Below are 15511 nucleotides of genomic sequence, written 5' to 3'. Positions count from 1 at the left end.
CAACAGAAAGTGAGACAGAGCCCCATCTGCCCCAATTTAATCCCAACCTGGTCCCAGAGAGAGAGGGAAGATTATCTTGAGGGAGGTATGATCCTGGCACTCCCACCCCAAACCCCTCTGACCATGGGGTGGAGCTTCCAGTAATGAGTAGAATCATGAACTAGAGTCATCTTTACCCTGCAACTAACCCAGCCTTAACCCCAAATCTAACCCCAGTAACAACAGAACAGCAAACACTTACGCAGCATTCACCATGCACCAGGCAACAGTCCAAGTGCTTTACACATATCAACTCATTTAAAGCCCAGACAACCCTATGAGGCAAGGATTCTTGTTATCTTCATTGAGAAATGAGGAAACTAAGACACAAAGAGGTTACATAACTTGTTCAAGGTCAATAGTTAATAAGTGTTAGAGCCATTATTTAGAGTGAAGACCCAGAAATCCTGAATCCTGAGTCTGCTCTTGACTAGGTCATCCTGCCAAGGGCAGCTCTGCCCTGATTTTAGACTCCAGCCCAACCCCACCCTAATGTCACCCTCTTCAGTAAAACACTAACTCTATCCCCAAGTTACCTCTGCCCCACCAGTAATACAATACTCTAGAGATAAATTCCATTGCCCCAAAATATGAGATAAAGAGACAGAGTAAATGATATCAAAAGGAGGCAGACAGACAAAATCCAGACTGTGAAACATTTCACATGCAACTGACCTGGTTTCTACAACAAATTGATGGCATGAAAAAAATGACAAGGAAGGGGAGCAATGCTCTAGATTGAGAAACTTAAGAATTATAAAAGTAAAATGTGAGCTGTGGCTTTTGTTTGGATCCTGCCCAGTTTGAATATCCATAAAAAGATATTTTTGAAAGAGTTGACATCATTTGATAATGGGCTGGATATGAGATGATACCAAGGAATCAGCATCAGTTTCCTTAGGTATGGAAAAGGCATTATGGTCCTGTAAGAATATGTTCATTATACTGAAGTGTGGTCAATTTTTGTTATTTTGAAAGTTATGTTACATAAAGTCACCAAAACACTGAATTATCAGCATTAAGTTCCTATGTGCTTCTGGTCTCATTTTTATCAACTAATCAATACATAACCTTGTTTTATGTGTATTTCTGTTTAAAGACACCTTATTTAATATATATTATTAATTCATTAACAGAATGAGTTTGGTCCATAGCACTATAATTTGTGACAGTAATTAATTCACATCAGCCTGAATGAAGCTCACGGAATGCACACCTCTTCTCTGTAGGCACATGACAACCTTCCTGAGCACAGGACCAGCACCTAAGCTCTATGCTCAGGGGCCATTGTTTTTTCTGCCCTGAATTTTTTTTAATGATGTTCAAGTAGAGTTGTCTCCATTTTTCCCCCCAGCTCCACCCATCCCCACCTTCCTTCCTCAATCCTACCCACCTTTGGCTTTGTCCATGGGCCCTTTATATATGTTTCTTAATGACCCCCTCCCCTCTGGTCATTGTCAGTTTGTTCTTTATTTCCATGTCTCTGGTTATATTTTGCTTGCTTGTTTGTTTTGTTGATTGGGTTCTACTTATAGGTGAGATCATATGGTATTTTTCTTTCACTGCCTGGCTTATTTTACTTACCATAATGCTCTCTAGTTCTATCCATGCTGTCGCAAAGGGTAAGAGCTCCTTTGTTTCTTTGTGCTGCATAACATTCTATCGTGTAAATATACCCTAGTTTTTTGATCCACTTATTCACTGATGGGCACTTAGGTTTCCTCCAACACATAGCTATTGTAAATTGTGCTGCTATGAACATTGAGGTGCACAGGTTCCTTTGAATTGGTGTTTCAGAATTCATAGAGTATAATCCTAGCAGTGGAATTGCTGGGTCAAAAGGCAGATCCAGTTTTAGTTTTCTGAGGAAATTCCATACTGCTTCCCTCAGTGGCCTCACCAGTCTGCTATCCCACCAACAGTGAACTAGGGTCCCCTTTTCCCCACATCCTCTCCAACACTTGTTGTTTGTTGCTTTGTTTATGATGGCCATTCTGACTGGTGTGAAGTGGTATCTCACTGTGGTTCTAATCTGCATCTCTCTGATGTAGTGATGCTAATTATCTTTTCATATGTCTCTGGGTAACTTTGTATGTCCTCCTTGGAGAAGTGTCTGTTCAGGTCCTTTGCCCATTTTTTAATTGGGTTATTTGTCTTCCTGGAGTGGAGTCATGTGAATTCTTTATAGATTCTGGAGATCAAACCCTTGTCTGAGGTATCATTGGCATATATATTTTCCCATACAGTTGGTTCCCTTTTCATTTTGCTGGTGTTTCCTTTAGCCATGCATTTTTTTTCTTATCAGCAGAAAAGTTTTATTCCTTATAAGGACAAATAATTTATACCACATCCAAGGCCTTTCTTACAGACACAAACCAAAGTAGCTGTTTAAAGCATAAGACATTGAGGTACGAGACACACAATGAGGGAAATGCTTCGCTGTCTCACCAAACTGCTCCATCGACAGCTGAGCTCTGCTAGCATTGGGTGTGGCTGAGGGGGAATACAGCTGCAGAACCAATGGAGAACAGCTGTTTTCTACAAGTGCTAAAGCATTTTAAGACTACGTTGGTAGGGATATATTTTCATTATGAAGGAAAGAAGGGAAAAGAGCTTAGTCCCTTCCCACAGGGCAATAGGCAGCCTTGCAGAGGGCCACGGCAGAGGAGTGGACTTCCCCTCGCGCGTGCTCAGTGAGGTCTCTGCAGACCTTGGTGGGATTGAGTCCTCTGCACTGGGCCATGGTTCACCAGAAAAGGCATTCATCCATCAAGTTCATAAATGTGGCCATCCATGTTGTTAAACAGAGCAAAATAGAAGTTCACTTTGTCATCTACCAGGCACTGACCTTCCTGTGCCATGCCATCGCGGGCTGCCTGAATGGNATATATTTTCATTATGAAGGAAAGAAGGGAAAAGAGCTTAGTCCCTTCCCACAGGACAATAGGCAGCCTTGCACAGGGCCACGGCAGAGGAGTGGACTTCCCCTCGCGCGTGCTCAGTGAGCTCTCTGCAGACCTTGGTGGGATTGAGTCCTCTGCACTGGGCCATGGTTCACCAGCAAAGGCATTCATCCATCAAGTTCATAAATGTGGCCATCCATGTTGTTAAACAGAGCAAAATAGAAGTTCACTTTGTCATCTACCAGGCACTGACCTTCCTGTGCCATGCCATCGCGGGCTGCCTGAATGGCCTCTTTCTTTTCGAAGCATTTTTCTCTGTCTTCAGGAGACAACTCCATTTCGGAAAGAAACTTTCAGAACTTACCCATCCTCAAATCCCAGTTTGTCTTGATTATTGGCCACTGCGTGTATAAGTCCGATGGTACCACAGGAGTTCCTAATGGTCTGCTTTGTGAAGTACACTTTAGGACTGACTTCTTGTCCCTTCAGTTCTTCGATCTGCTTTTTCCTAAAGTTTTCATGCTGAGCAATAGTGGAAACAGCAGCAGCAGTGCACAGGCCGGCACAGGCACCACACTCAGAGCCTCCTCCTCCAGCCCCAACACGTCTACAAAGTGTCTGTCCACTGGCCAAAGACCCCCAGCCAGGCCAGCACTTTGTTCAGCATCTCTGAGTTAATCTCCATGGGTTTGAGCTGCATCTTCATGAACTGCAGGTGAAATCTTGACCCACGGAAGAGGGAAAACTGGGGCCATTTTAAACAGTAAAATCACCAACAAAAACACACACAAAAAAATATAGCACTAAGTACATCACATAAGGGTACTTGTTGTATATGAGAACTGAAACCAAAAGGCGGAACGAAGTTAAGAGAGTAGATTTTAACTGTTCTCCCCACAAAAAAGAAATGGCAACTGTGTGACATGATAGAGCTAACATTACAGTGCAATACACAAGTGCATCAAATTAACACCTGCACAGCTTAAACTCAGACAATGGTAATGTCAGTAAAGCTGGAAAACCCTAAACGGCAGAACATTGGCTTGTTTGACCTCAGCTGAGAACCTGCACCTCCGGTGACTCAAATTTTTCACCACTCTATGCATGTCAATGAATGTCCACAAAAGCTCTGCAAGTGTTGATTTTGGCATGATAGATAAGTTTTAGTAGCAGGCCAACTGGCAGATGCAGAATCTGTGAATAATGAGGATCAGTGTTTTAAGGGTGAAATGGCATGATGTCTAGGATTTCAATTATTTCCAGGGGGTACAACGGGGAGGGTGAGGAAAAGATCGCTAAAGCAAATGTGGGGAAACGCTGGTAATTGTTGACTGGAAGAAGGCTGTTTGGTACATGGGGTTTGTTAGTCCAAGAACTCTGAGAAACGGACACCCAGATGGGTTTAACGGTTGTTTTATTAGAGGAAATGGCTATGAGAAAGGAAATAGAGAAGGAGCTAGAAAGGCTGGGAGAGCATCATTCTAAATTCAAGTCTGACCCTAAGTGAAGGAAGGAGGGGAGGGTGTGGCAAGTGCATCTGAGACTGCAGTGTGCCTTGGAGTCTAAGGATAGCGTGCTCAAATGCAATGGTCGTCCAGTGAAAGTCAGCAACCAGGCCTGTCTTATATCCTCGGAGCGCTCATGGGGTCCAGCCCTGGGGAGGTGCAGCCTCGGCACCATCAGCGCCCGGCAGCTGGGCCCCAGTCCCATGAGGTTCTCTGCAGCAGGAGAGCTGCAAAGCACACTCTCTTGGCCACCACACTAACTGTTCATTAAACTATTCTCTCTACTTTTGAGTACATTTGAAATTTTCCTCAGTGAATATTTTTTTAATGAAGAAAGCAGAAAGTTCTAGAGAAAACCAAAGTACAACCCAGTTACCTTATGCTGTGTTATTTGGAGGTACAACCCTTCTCATTTTAATACCACACATTTGTATCATAGTGCTACACGGTTTCCAAATCGCTCCCACCCTCCCCATGTAACCCTCACACCTACTTCTAGAATGGCAAGGCCAGGTACTTGGGTATCATTATATCCATTGAACAGATGAGTAAATCTCTCTGCATACTCAAACCTCACTTTGGTCAAGACAGTTGCTCAGAGTCAACCAGGGGGAAATGGGGGAAAAGGGAGATCCAGGACTTTCCACAGCCCTTCCATGGACCACCTTCCAAGCATTGAGGTGCAGGTCATGAGCTGGGTCCCTCTGTACCCACATGGAGCTGCTCACACTGCTGTGCTCAATCTCCCTTGCTATGTGTGAAGAATGCTCAATTTATAAGATGATGGGTGGGCAGGAATCAAAGATCTGCCTGGAGGGAGAATTAAAGCTGTGGCTGAGTCCATGGTCAAGGCTTAGCCCAAGGTTAGAACAGGGTCATTCTGAGGTCAAATTTAAGGGAATGGCCTGTGAATAGAGGTAACACTGCATCAGCCCAGTGCTAGCTGCTGTGGAGAGGGGATCACCCCTTATGTGGCCTGGCCCATGGCCTTCTAATTCTGGACCCGTGGACAACAGGGGTGACCACACCCAGAGCAGAGATGCACTGCATTTGTCTCTCAGGCTCATTTGCATCTGGCACACCTCGGGCTTACCCAGGACAATTTCTCAGGAGCATTTCGTAAGCTGTCTGCCTGCATTTAAGTCCACTGACAGCAAGAACAGCTTTGGGACAAGATTTGTCCCATCCCCTGCCCATTGCTACAGACTTAATTACAGAGCCAGACACAGCAAGTGGCCACCTCCCGCCCCCACACAGGCAGAGGAGGGGGCAGGTTTGTACTCCACTAGGAGGTATCGGGCAGAGAAATCGAGGAGCCCTTCCCAATAACGTGATCAGCCTTAGCAGCAACTGTGACCATGGTGGTGACATTTTCTCAGACTGCCTCTGTTCCTGTCTGTGTTCTGTCCCACATTTCAGCAATATTCTCCCCATCAACCCTGCAGCATCTCCCTTCATTCACCTTGAAAGGAGAGGTCTGGTTGCTCTACCACCCTGAGAAAGGAGCCTGAAGGGGCAGAGCTCAAGCCTAGAGAGGACGATCTACTGGTAGGATCAATGGCCCTGTGGCCCTCAAATGTGCAGGTAATTTCTGACCATGGGGTCTTCCTGGTGTCAGCTAGAAACAAGTCCCCACCAAACTGTGTCAGAAGAAATGCCCTCTTGTTTTTTAGCCATTTGGGCCCTAGCCAAGTCTTCTGAGCAGGCCCCCCTGAGCTGAGAGAAGGCAGGTGCTTAGGTGGTGCTGACTTGCAGGGCAGGACAGCACTTGGGGTTTCCAGCTCATGCCCACCACCCACATTGTCTGGGCCCCCCTCCCTCCCCCTGCACCTAATCATCAGCCTGGGAACCCATCTCAGAAGTCCAGCAAATCAAATCCATCCTGCCTCTCCCCACGACACAGCCCTGGCCCTGAGGTGGCCTCATCTCATCTTTCTCCTGAAACAATAGGTGTAAACCAGGCACGGGCAGACCATGTGTGGCTGCAGGCCAGATCCAGCCCCTCCTGTGCTCCTGAGGCCACACAGCTGAGAGTGGTTTTCACAGGTGAATGTCCACAGTCAGACCATAGGGGCCACTAACCTCTATTAAGCGAACTGCTGTATCCCTCCAAAAAGAGCTCCATTCTTCACATTAGTAGACCTATATTATTAAGTATATATAAAATTTTCATTATTATTATTATTATTATTATATTTTCAATCTTACCAGTGAAATTTGTGGAAATTTTTCTCTCTAGTTGTATAAGTACCTATAAAATTCTCAATGTTTCCTCTTGGCCTGCAAAGTCTAAAATATTTACTACTTAGCCCTTTGCATGAAAAATTTGTCAATGGATTGTCTGAATCTTTCCTTTGAACATTCAAGTCCCTTAGCCGTAATAAGCATGCATACTTCCCACCAACTCAACCAAGCTTCTTGAGTTCAAGTTCTGGCCCTTCCCTGTACCATCTTGGGTAAGTTATTTATACTCTTCAGGCCTCAGTTTCCTCATTTGTAAAATGGGGAAAGTATTCAGGAAATTACTATGAGGATCAAGTCATTCAATACCTATACAGCACTAAAACAATGCCTGGTACATAGTAAGTCTATGTACCTATCTGATGAATAAATGAAGCCTCTCCTGTCCCCTTGCAGCCTTGACTAGCAGCAAGTGCCCTATCCCCGTGCAGCTTAGCGCCCCTCTCACTGGGTGGCTATGGCTCACAGGGAGGCATCGATAACACAGGCACTGTATCCTCCTGCTCTGGTCCCTGTAAGCTCCGTGAGGGCAGGGGCAATGTCTTTTCTTCCTGATTTCCCTGGTGAGGAAAGCAGAAGTAATACTTAACATCTAGAATAGACAAGGGTATTCTTAACTGAACAGTCGATGGGGGAAAAGGGAATGTAGCATTTCTGCAGGAAAACTTTTTAAATCTGATTGCTTAGAATGTAAGTCTTCTCTATGTCAAAAAAAATGACACAAGCAAACCATGAAACCAAGTAGGTCTGCACTGAGTAGGTGTCTGGGTGATTTCCAAGTAGGAAACATGAAAATAATATTTAAAACAAACATGGTTAGTAAAGAGAGCATTAATGTCCCTCATTAATAAAGAGTTCTTACAAATCAATATTTTTTAAAAGCAAGGACCAAAATAGATAAATAGGAAAAGGACTCAGAAAGAGTCCTTTCTGAGGACAACAAAAGTGGAACTATAAATGGCTCACAAATGTGTGAAAATGTTTGCAATCATTAATGATCCACAAATGCAAACTTAAAGAATGACAAAAATTTTCACGTGAAATTAATAGTTTTTAAATTAAGAGTGTTTAAGCTTGGCAAGGGAACTGCTGGTGGGCACATAAATTAATCATCTCAGTAAATTTGGCAATATGTACCAAAGGCTTTGTAAAAAGTCTCACCCTTTTATATGTCAACTGTATCTCAGTATAGATGGGGGAAGTCTTACCTTTTGACAGTATTGTGAGTGCTGGGAATTCAGCCCAAGGAAATCATCTGCTATGTGGATAAAGATTTATGCACAGTCTTGTGAAAAACTGAAAACAACTTACATGCTCAATAATAGGGGATTGGTTTAATAAATTATGGTCCACCTATGTGACAGTGGATTATGCAATGATTTAAAATGATATTTATAAAAAGTATTTCATGACATGAGATAGAAAATTGTACAAACAGATCAACTACAAGTATGTCTCTTAGGTGCATAGGAAAGAGACTAGAAGGGGGTCTATATGACTGTCCACCATCCCAGGCAGGCCTGGGAGCTGAAACTGTTCTGTGTCTGTGACCTCTGAAACCGGAGGTCTCGGTGCATTGGCCCATGGGAGTCTGGTTATGTCTGTGGTCCTGCAAGAGAATGTCTTCGTTTGTGGACATGGGTGGGGAAGCACATGCCAGGGTCTAAGTATGTGTATATATGTCTTATGTATGAGTCCTTGTGTCTAAGCAAATTAATTAGCAAGTGATATGAACATTCCTCAGCCTGTGCATCCTGATTATAAGGAACCCGTAGCCATCGTTTCCATAAAAAGTTATCTAGAACATTCATCCCCAAGCTGGCCCAGGCCAAGGACACTGTTATACTCAAGTTGGTTGCTTAGCAGACCTCAGGAGACCATGACTGGAGCCAGTCCTGGCCCACCAGTTCTGATTAGAAATTACTATAGAGACCCCAAGGGCCTAGAAGGAAACTGAAATTGCTTCCCAAGGCCCTAACAGGCTACAGTCTACATGGCCCAGGACTGACCTTCAGCTCACCCTGACCCAGTCTGAGCACTGCCAACATGCAGCTTGCCCACTGACCCAGTTGAGGGACCCTACAGACCCAGATACTTGGTGGCAGCTCTCCGACTCAGTGTCTCCACTGAGCTATTTCTGAGCTCTTTCTATTCTCATTCCCAGGAAGGGGCCTGTGATGAAGTGATTTTCCACTGAGGAATGTCTGTGTGATTGCCATCTCCCCAGAGCAAGGCCAGCTCCACCTGCTGGCCTGGTTCGAGATAAGTGGGCCCCACCTGCTGCCCCCGCCCCAAGAGCAGGTGGGGGCAGGCTGCCGGGGGTGTGCCAGAATCCAATCTGAGCACCAGCCCAGATCATGGGGTGTGGAACTCCCCAGATTCCCCAGCACCATCCCCTGAGCCTGCACCCCACCATCTGACCCCAAATCGAACTCTGACCGCAGGCACCTGGCCTTCTGTCCCCTCCTTCAAGGGCCCACCCTCCTCCATGAGGTCACCCTGTCCAGCCCTCTGCCTCCAGCCCTGACACTCAACTCATTTGGCTCACGTTTGTTGAGTACCCACTCATTCTCTGGGGAGCTTCCTCAGAGCCAGGCCTCGCCATACCAGCTATGAGTCACTGGTAACCAAGCCCCTGCAAAACTTAGCAGTGAATGGGGAAGGAGCCAGTAAAGCCCACCTGAGGGTGGGTAGATTCTCAGGAGGCTTGGGGAGATAAGGAAGGGGAACACAGGCTCTTCTTGAGAGACCTCTCACATTCTACTGGCAGCGGTGTGAAACTCATTTCCACAAGGGCCATATCAGCCTCAAGGCTGCCTTCCAAGGGCTGAATATAGTTTTAGAACTGTATAAATGTAACTACTTCTTAACTAGGGGCAAAGAGCTTGGCGCTGCCGCAGGGTAGAAACAAGGTGCAGGACCGGATTTGGCCGGCGGGCCTTGGGTTTGCCACCTGTGCTGTAGAGGCAGCAGCGGAACTCTGGCTGCAGCCAGGCACACGTGAGGGGCTGGCCACTGACACCATCTGTGCTTCCTCAGCTCAGAAGAGTAAAGAAAAGTGAAAATAAAATTGCATTTGAGGACTTTAGGCCAAAGGTTTGCGGTGCCATGACAACCTGCACAGGCATCGCATGCCTCGCATGGGAGACAGTCTGCTTCTGCCATAAACCGCAGGCCTGCGGGCTGGGCTCCCAGCATCACATTCGCTCCTGAAGTCAGCCACAAGCCTCAAGCCAGAGCTTTCCCAGTGTTGCTTGGTCCTCCCAGGTGAGAGGATGTCCATGGTGCCCCCTTTTGTCTCATGGAGACCTCTGCCCATCCCCAGTGGGAGAGGTAAAATACATGTTACTGTAAATCAGCACTCAGCGGAGCAACGAGTATGGAACTGGGGCGCTGCTGAGAGCAGGAGAGGTTTCCTGGAGAGAGTCCTGTCTGAGCAACAGCTGAGGGCGTCCCAAGGTTTGAGCTGAGCAAAAAGCGCCCCAGGTAGAGGCAACAGCTGGTGTCAAGGCCAGGTGGACGGGCATACACGATGAGCCAGGAAGTGTAAGGTAGACAGGGTGGGGACGGAAGGGCTGATGGGAGATGCGGTTGCTGGGCCTGGGCCCACGGCCTGCCTTCTTGCTCTTATCCTAAGCACACTCACAAGCCACTGAAAGATGGCATGAGGAACTTTGTATCTTGCTGGCTGTCCTGTGGAGAACCAATGGGAGGCCAGTAGAGAGGAGCGGGGGACTGGCCAGGAGGCTCTGGCAACAGGCCAGGCCGACGCCCCGACTCAGAAGGGCCGGTAGACACAGGAAGAGTGGGAACTGTGCGTAGCAGCCACCAGGGGAGAGTGTGGGCAGGCAGGACACAGGCGTAGACAAGACACCAGCACTGAGGAGTCTCGCAGTTCAAACCCATGTTGTTCAAGGGTCGACTGTATTTTCGATCCAAAGTTAGGAATCTGCAGATGCGGAGGACCAACTGCAGTTATATGTGGATTTTTGACTGGGGAACAGGAACGGGGTGTGGTGAAGAGGAAGGGGTTGGTGCTCCAGACTCCCATGTTGTTCAAGGGTCAACTGTCCCCAAAAGTAGCTGTGATTCTGTCACTAACAGAAATCAGATAGTTTCACATTATATTACACTTGGGAAGATAACCCCGAAGCACCTTAATACCCTACTCACCACCACACTGGAATTGCAATAATTATTAGATCTGCTGCTGGATCTTGTCATATATATTATGTTCACATATATTATCATACCACAAATCTGGAGCAGCGTCATTCCTGGCGGATGGCGTTGCAGCTCCCACAAGCGGCCTCTATGCCGCCGGCCATTCTCATCAGGAAGAACTAGACACCCAGTCAGCCCAAGAAAGCTAATAATTTAATAGTTTATTGTGTGCCAATAAACTATTAAAAAAATTGTGTTCAGTTTATATTTAGTGGAAATGGAGAAACATATTTTTGATTAATATAAATTACATGCTTTTTTTCCCTTTATGTTCAAAATAAGGAATCAACTGCTTGCAGTAAATGGAATATCTTTTTATTTACTTGGAAATGTCTATTGCACAATCTCCACATTGTTATAACTGGCCACTATTAGCCACATTCTCTAACTTATATAAATAGTATTACTAAGTCTTATTCACAATATACTTGAAGATTATTTTTATTCTGATGTCTGCTCACCGACTGGCCACCTCCCCCAGGTTCTCGGTCTTCCTCTTTCTAAACTGGACCTGTTTTTGAGGGTCACATCAAAGACTTTAAATCTCGTGTAATAGAACCAACTCCTCCTCCCCAATAAACAATGCTGTGTGCACCACGCGTTATTCGGTTGTGGGATTTTGGTTGATTGCAGCTTTGACTGGGTTCCTGGTGGGAGGTACGGCATGTCCCTGTGTCATGTGACATGTATTTCCACAGGTATTGTGGAAATACAAGGCCACGATAGACTGGCATAATGTTTTCTTGATTCCACTCACGGGCTTTGTGTATTTTGGTGGGAGTGAAACTAATTTGCACTTGGTTAGTGCTGGATGGGGTCATAGGTAGAAACCCAGTCAGATGGCACTATTTTCCAGCGTGATATTTTGTGCAGACTGATGACCTGACCAGTGCCCAGATTTCTTTTCCTGAGTTAGATTCTTCCTGCTAAGAATCACTGGGCTGCAAGACCTTTTTTTTTTCACAGTTCCCCTAGAGCAGCTCCTAAATCCCTGTACAAGGAAGCCCAAGAGCTCCTGAGAGGCTTACTGAAAGAGGGCAATTGACCTGGTCGCTGGGGAACTGGTGAAACATAGGAGTGGGTCACCACGAAATCTCCAAACACCCAGCACAGGGGCAAAGTGGTCCGAAGGTGCCTCTGTTGCCCAGTGTTCCCCTGGGATTCTCAGGCCTCCCTCCTCTTCTCTGCTGCCCATCCCACCCCACCTCCCCAGGGAGGAAAGTGTTATATTGTAGCATTTGCAGTGATGGGAACAGTGTCACCTCTCCCAGGGAAATCTGCCTGTAATAAGGGGATCTGACTTAGTCCAAAAGGGTGAACCTCCACTCCTCAAATTCCGGGCACCCTAACACTTGGTTGGGGCCACTGGGTACACCTGGAGTAAAATACAGCCCACCTCTGTGTTGTTGGCCCTCCTTCTGAGCCGTGTTTCTTCTTGGGAAAATCTCCGGGCTGCCTGACATCCCACAGTTTCTTGCAGGACTCTCAGTATCCTTTGAGCAGCCCCCTGTCTGTCCCCTGGGAGAGAGGACATGGCCCAGGAGGTCTCATGCTTTCCTTCTGAAGTGCAGGCTACACCAGGGAAGGAAGGAGAGCCGGCTCGGGCTGAGGAACCAGCAGAGTTAGCATTGGAAGGCTTCCTGGGGGAAGAGGCACCTCAACCCCTCATGGGTACTACCTAAAACATTCCATAGACATTTAGAAACTTCTGCAATTTGACCCTCCCCCACCCTATACCCACACCCTCTGATCCTGGCCTCTGAATACAAGTTCATTCTTTTCCTCTGGCTATTTCCCTGCCCAGAATGCCTGCCGCCCTACTTGCTTCTTTGATACTCTGATTGCTTCCATGGAAGTGCTGTTTGGCACCCTCCCACTGGAGACTTCTCCCATAGCTACTGTCCAGTCCCAGCCTCAGAGTCATCATGAGGCTGCCCGTCAATATCCCCTGTCTCCTCCTTCTCCCATCACCCAAAGTACAAAGTTAATTGACAGACTTCCCCAAGGTCACAGCTTGCTTCCCTAGAACAGAGAACTGGGGCCAAGAGTGACAAAGAGCAGCCGGGCTTGAGGACAGTAGAGATTGGATATGGAAGAACTCCTGGAGTCAGACAAGCTGGGTCTGCACCCTGGTTCTTCCAATTACTCTCTGCACACTTTTGAACCCGTCCTTTTTGTTCTTTGAGCCTGGGTGTTCTCATCTGTGAAATACCACTATTTGGAAGTTTGTAAATGGCACAATACTGAGCACCTGAATGGAGATGGTTACTCAGGAACTGATGGCCGGATGGGTAGATAGACAAGTGAGTAAATTCTAAGCCAGGGCAAGGATCTGGGGCAGGTGTGGGTGGCTGCCTGCCTCACCTATGCACATGACCAACCCTGAGACTGAGTTTCCATTCCTTTCCCCAGGATCCAGGGATTTGCCCGTCAGGCAGCTCTCCTCTGGAAAGAAAATGACTCAGAACGCCAGGAGAGCTGGAATGAATCAGGAAGGCAGGGATAGAGCACGGGGGGCCCCCACCCAGCGGCCTGGGCCTCTCCCAGCAGGAAGAGTGTGAGCTGGTCCCCAGAGTTACTGGGTGAAAGGGCAATCCTGCCAAAATACACCCCTGGCCAGCCAGTGGGGCCCAATGACATCCACTACTGCATTCACTCCCACATTCCAGACCTGTCAGGGCGCTTCCACAAGTGCCATCTTGTCATCATGTCAGGTACAAATCTCTGAACCCCGTGTCAGGAGGCTGGGGTTCTAACTCTGCCACCTGTCCTCGCTGGCCCAAGCAAGTCACACAGGGCTCAGCCCCCATCTCTGTTCAAGGACATGGTAAACTCAGCCAGCCCTAGCCCCTTTCTGTCCTAGCTGTCTCTGGGAGGCAAGGACACAGGAGCTCCTCCCCCAAGGAATAGCAGGAGGTGCGAGTTCCAGCCCCATCGGTCACCAACTGCAAGGCCTTTTCCTCGGCCAACCCTAAGGGCCCATCCCAACACCCAGAGATGAGTCCCCAGACTGCACCTTTCCCTGCGCTGCAGACATGCAGGTACAGCTGGGGCTCATCGGCTCTGCCTGGGATGCACCAGAAGCAGCTCAGACTGAACACGCCCAAGACTGAACTCTGATCATCCCCGAAATGCCAAACATGAACATTCTCCACCCTATATCTCCATAAGTAGTAACTCATCCTTCCAGTTGTTCAGGCCACACATTTAGACTCCTCTCATTCTCTCCCACCCCACATCTAATCCAGTGGCAAATCCTTTGGCTCCACCTTCAAAATAGATCCAGAACCCCACTGTTTCTCACCACACCTCTCGGCCCTCCCCATCCAGACCCCATGGTCTCTCCTGGACCAACGGGGAAGCCCTGCCCTGGCCTCCTACTTTGCAGGTCAGCTCCCTTCTAGGAGCTGAGTGTAGGAGGTCTTTGTAAACACAAAGTCCTTCCAGGGCTGAGAACTCTGCAAAGGTTATGCATTGGTCTCAAAGCAGAAGCTAAAGCCCCAGTGATGCAGCTGCCCTCCTGTTCATACAATAGGACCAACTCAGTCTGGGTGGCAGGGGGAGGGGAAGCCTTGTAATGGCCCCCTACATACTCTGCTCCCCATTCCCTCTCCATTGTCCTAATCTCTCCAGCCTCCCTCCAGCCACACTCGCCCCCTGCTGACTTCACACGTGCAACTTTCTCCCAGGTATCCACGTGGCCCCTGCCCTTGTCTCCTTCAAGCCATCGCTGCAGTGAGGCCTTCCATAGTCATCACACTTGAATTGCAGCTCTCCTTTCTCCCCAGTCCACTTTATGCTCCTTCATTTTTCCCTCATACCACTTACTACCTTCTAGCATCCTATATAATTTACCTGTCTAGCGTGTGCTCTGTTTGTTGTCTTCTTGCTCTGGGAAATCAGTTTCAGGTGTCCAGAGCTTTTATTCTGTTTCATCCACTAATGGGTCCTTAATACCTGCCACATAGTACGTACTCAATGAACACTTGTGAAATGAATGAATGAAGGAGAGTTCTTAGCTTGAAATGGTTAAGAGAAGTTTGGTAATCCACCATTTCTTAACTGTATGACACAACCTCTTTGTGCCTCAGTTTCCCTCTTTGTAAAAGCAAGCTAGTAATGATACCTGACTCATGGGGCTGTTGTGTGGATTAAACAGGTGTTAACTCAGCTGGTGGGACATGATGAGTACTCAGCAAACGGTGACTGTGCTTGCAATGCCATCTGCACAGAATCATGGGAGGCAAGTGTGTCAGGGCCCACTGAGCCCTTTTCCAGGTCAGGAAACACTCCTAGAGGTTCCCCTTGGCTCTCTCGGCAAGCTCCTCTTACCCAAAGCCTGGTGTCGGTGGGGGGTGCCCCACACTGAGGAGCTGGCTCCTGTTCCGAGGGAATCGGGCCAGTTCTGATACACGTGCTCGGTCACTCTGGGCTGCTAGGAGTATGACATGGAAGGACCCAGGCCAGGCCAGTGAGGGAGGCAGTGACCAGAAGGCACTCGCTCTCACATTGGGGGTGGAGCTCTCTGAGGCCAAGGGAAAGCCATTCTTATAACACATGGATTCCTCTTCTAGGATCTGGGTAGAGCAGGCCTTTTTG

At 47.6% G+C, this 15511-nt stretch overlaps 1 pseudogene; it reads right to left on the bottom strand.

Annotated features, from left to right (window-relative positions):
- Window positions 1–2600: 2600 nt before the first annotated feature.
- LOC118988348 (ubiquitin carboxyl-terminal hydrolase isozyme L1-like) lies at window positions 2601–13914 on the bottom strand (annotated as a pseudogene).
- Between the last annotated feature and the right edge of the window lie 1597 nt (window positions 13915–15511).

This window comes from Sturnira hondurensis, unplaced genomic scaffold (genome assembly GCF_014824575.4).
Source record: "Sturnira hondurensis isolate 20B ecotype Veracruz unplaced genomic scaffold, ASM1482457v3 Scaffold0006413, whole genome shotgun sequence".
Lineage (NCBI taxonomy): Eukaryota > Metazoa > Chordata > Mammalia > Chiroptera > Phyllostomidae > Sturnira > Sturnira hondurensis.
This window is presented reverse-complemented; position numbering and strand designations above follow the sequence as displayed.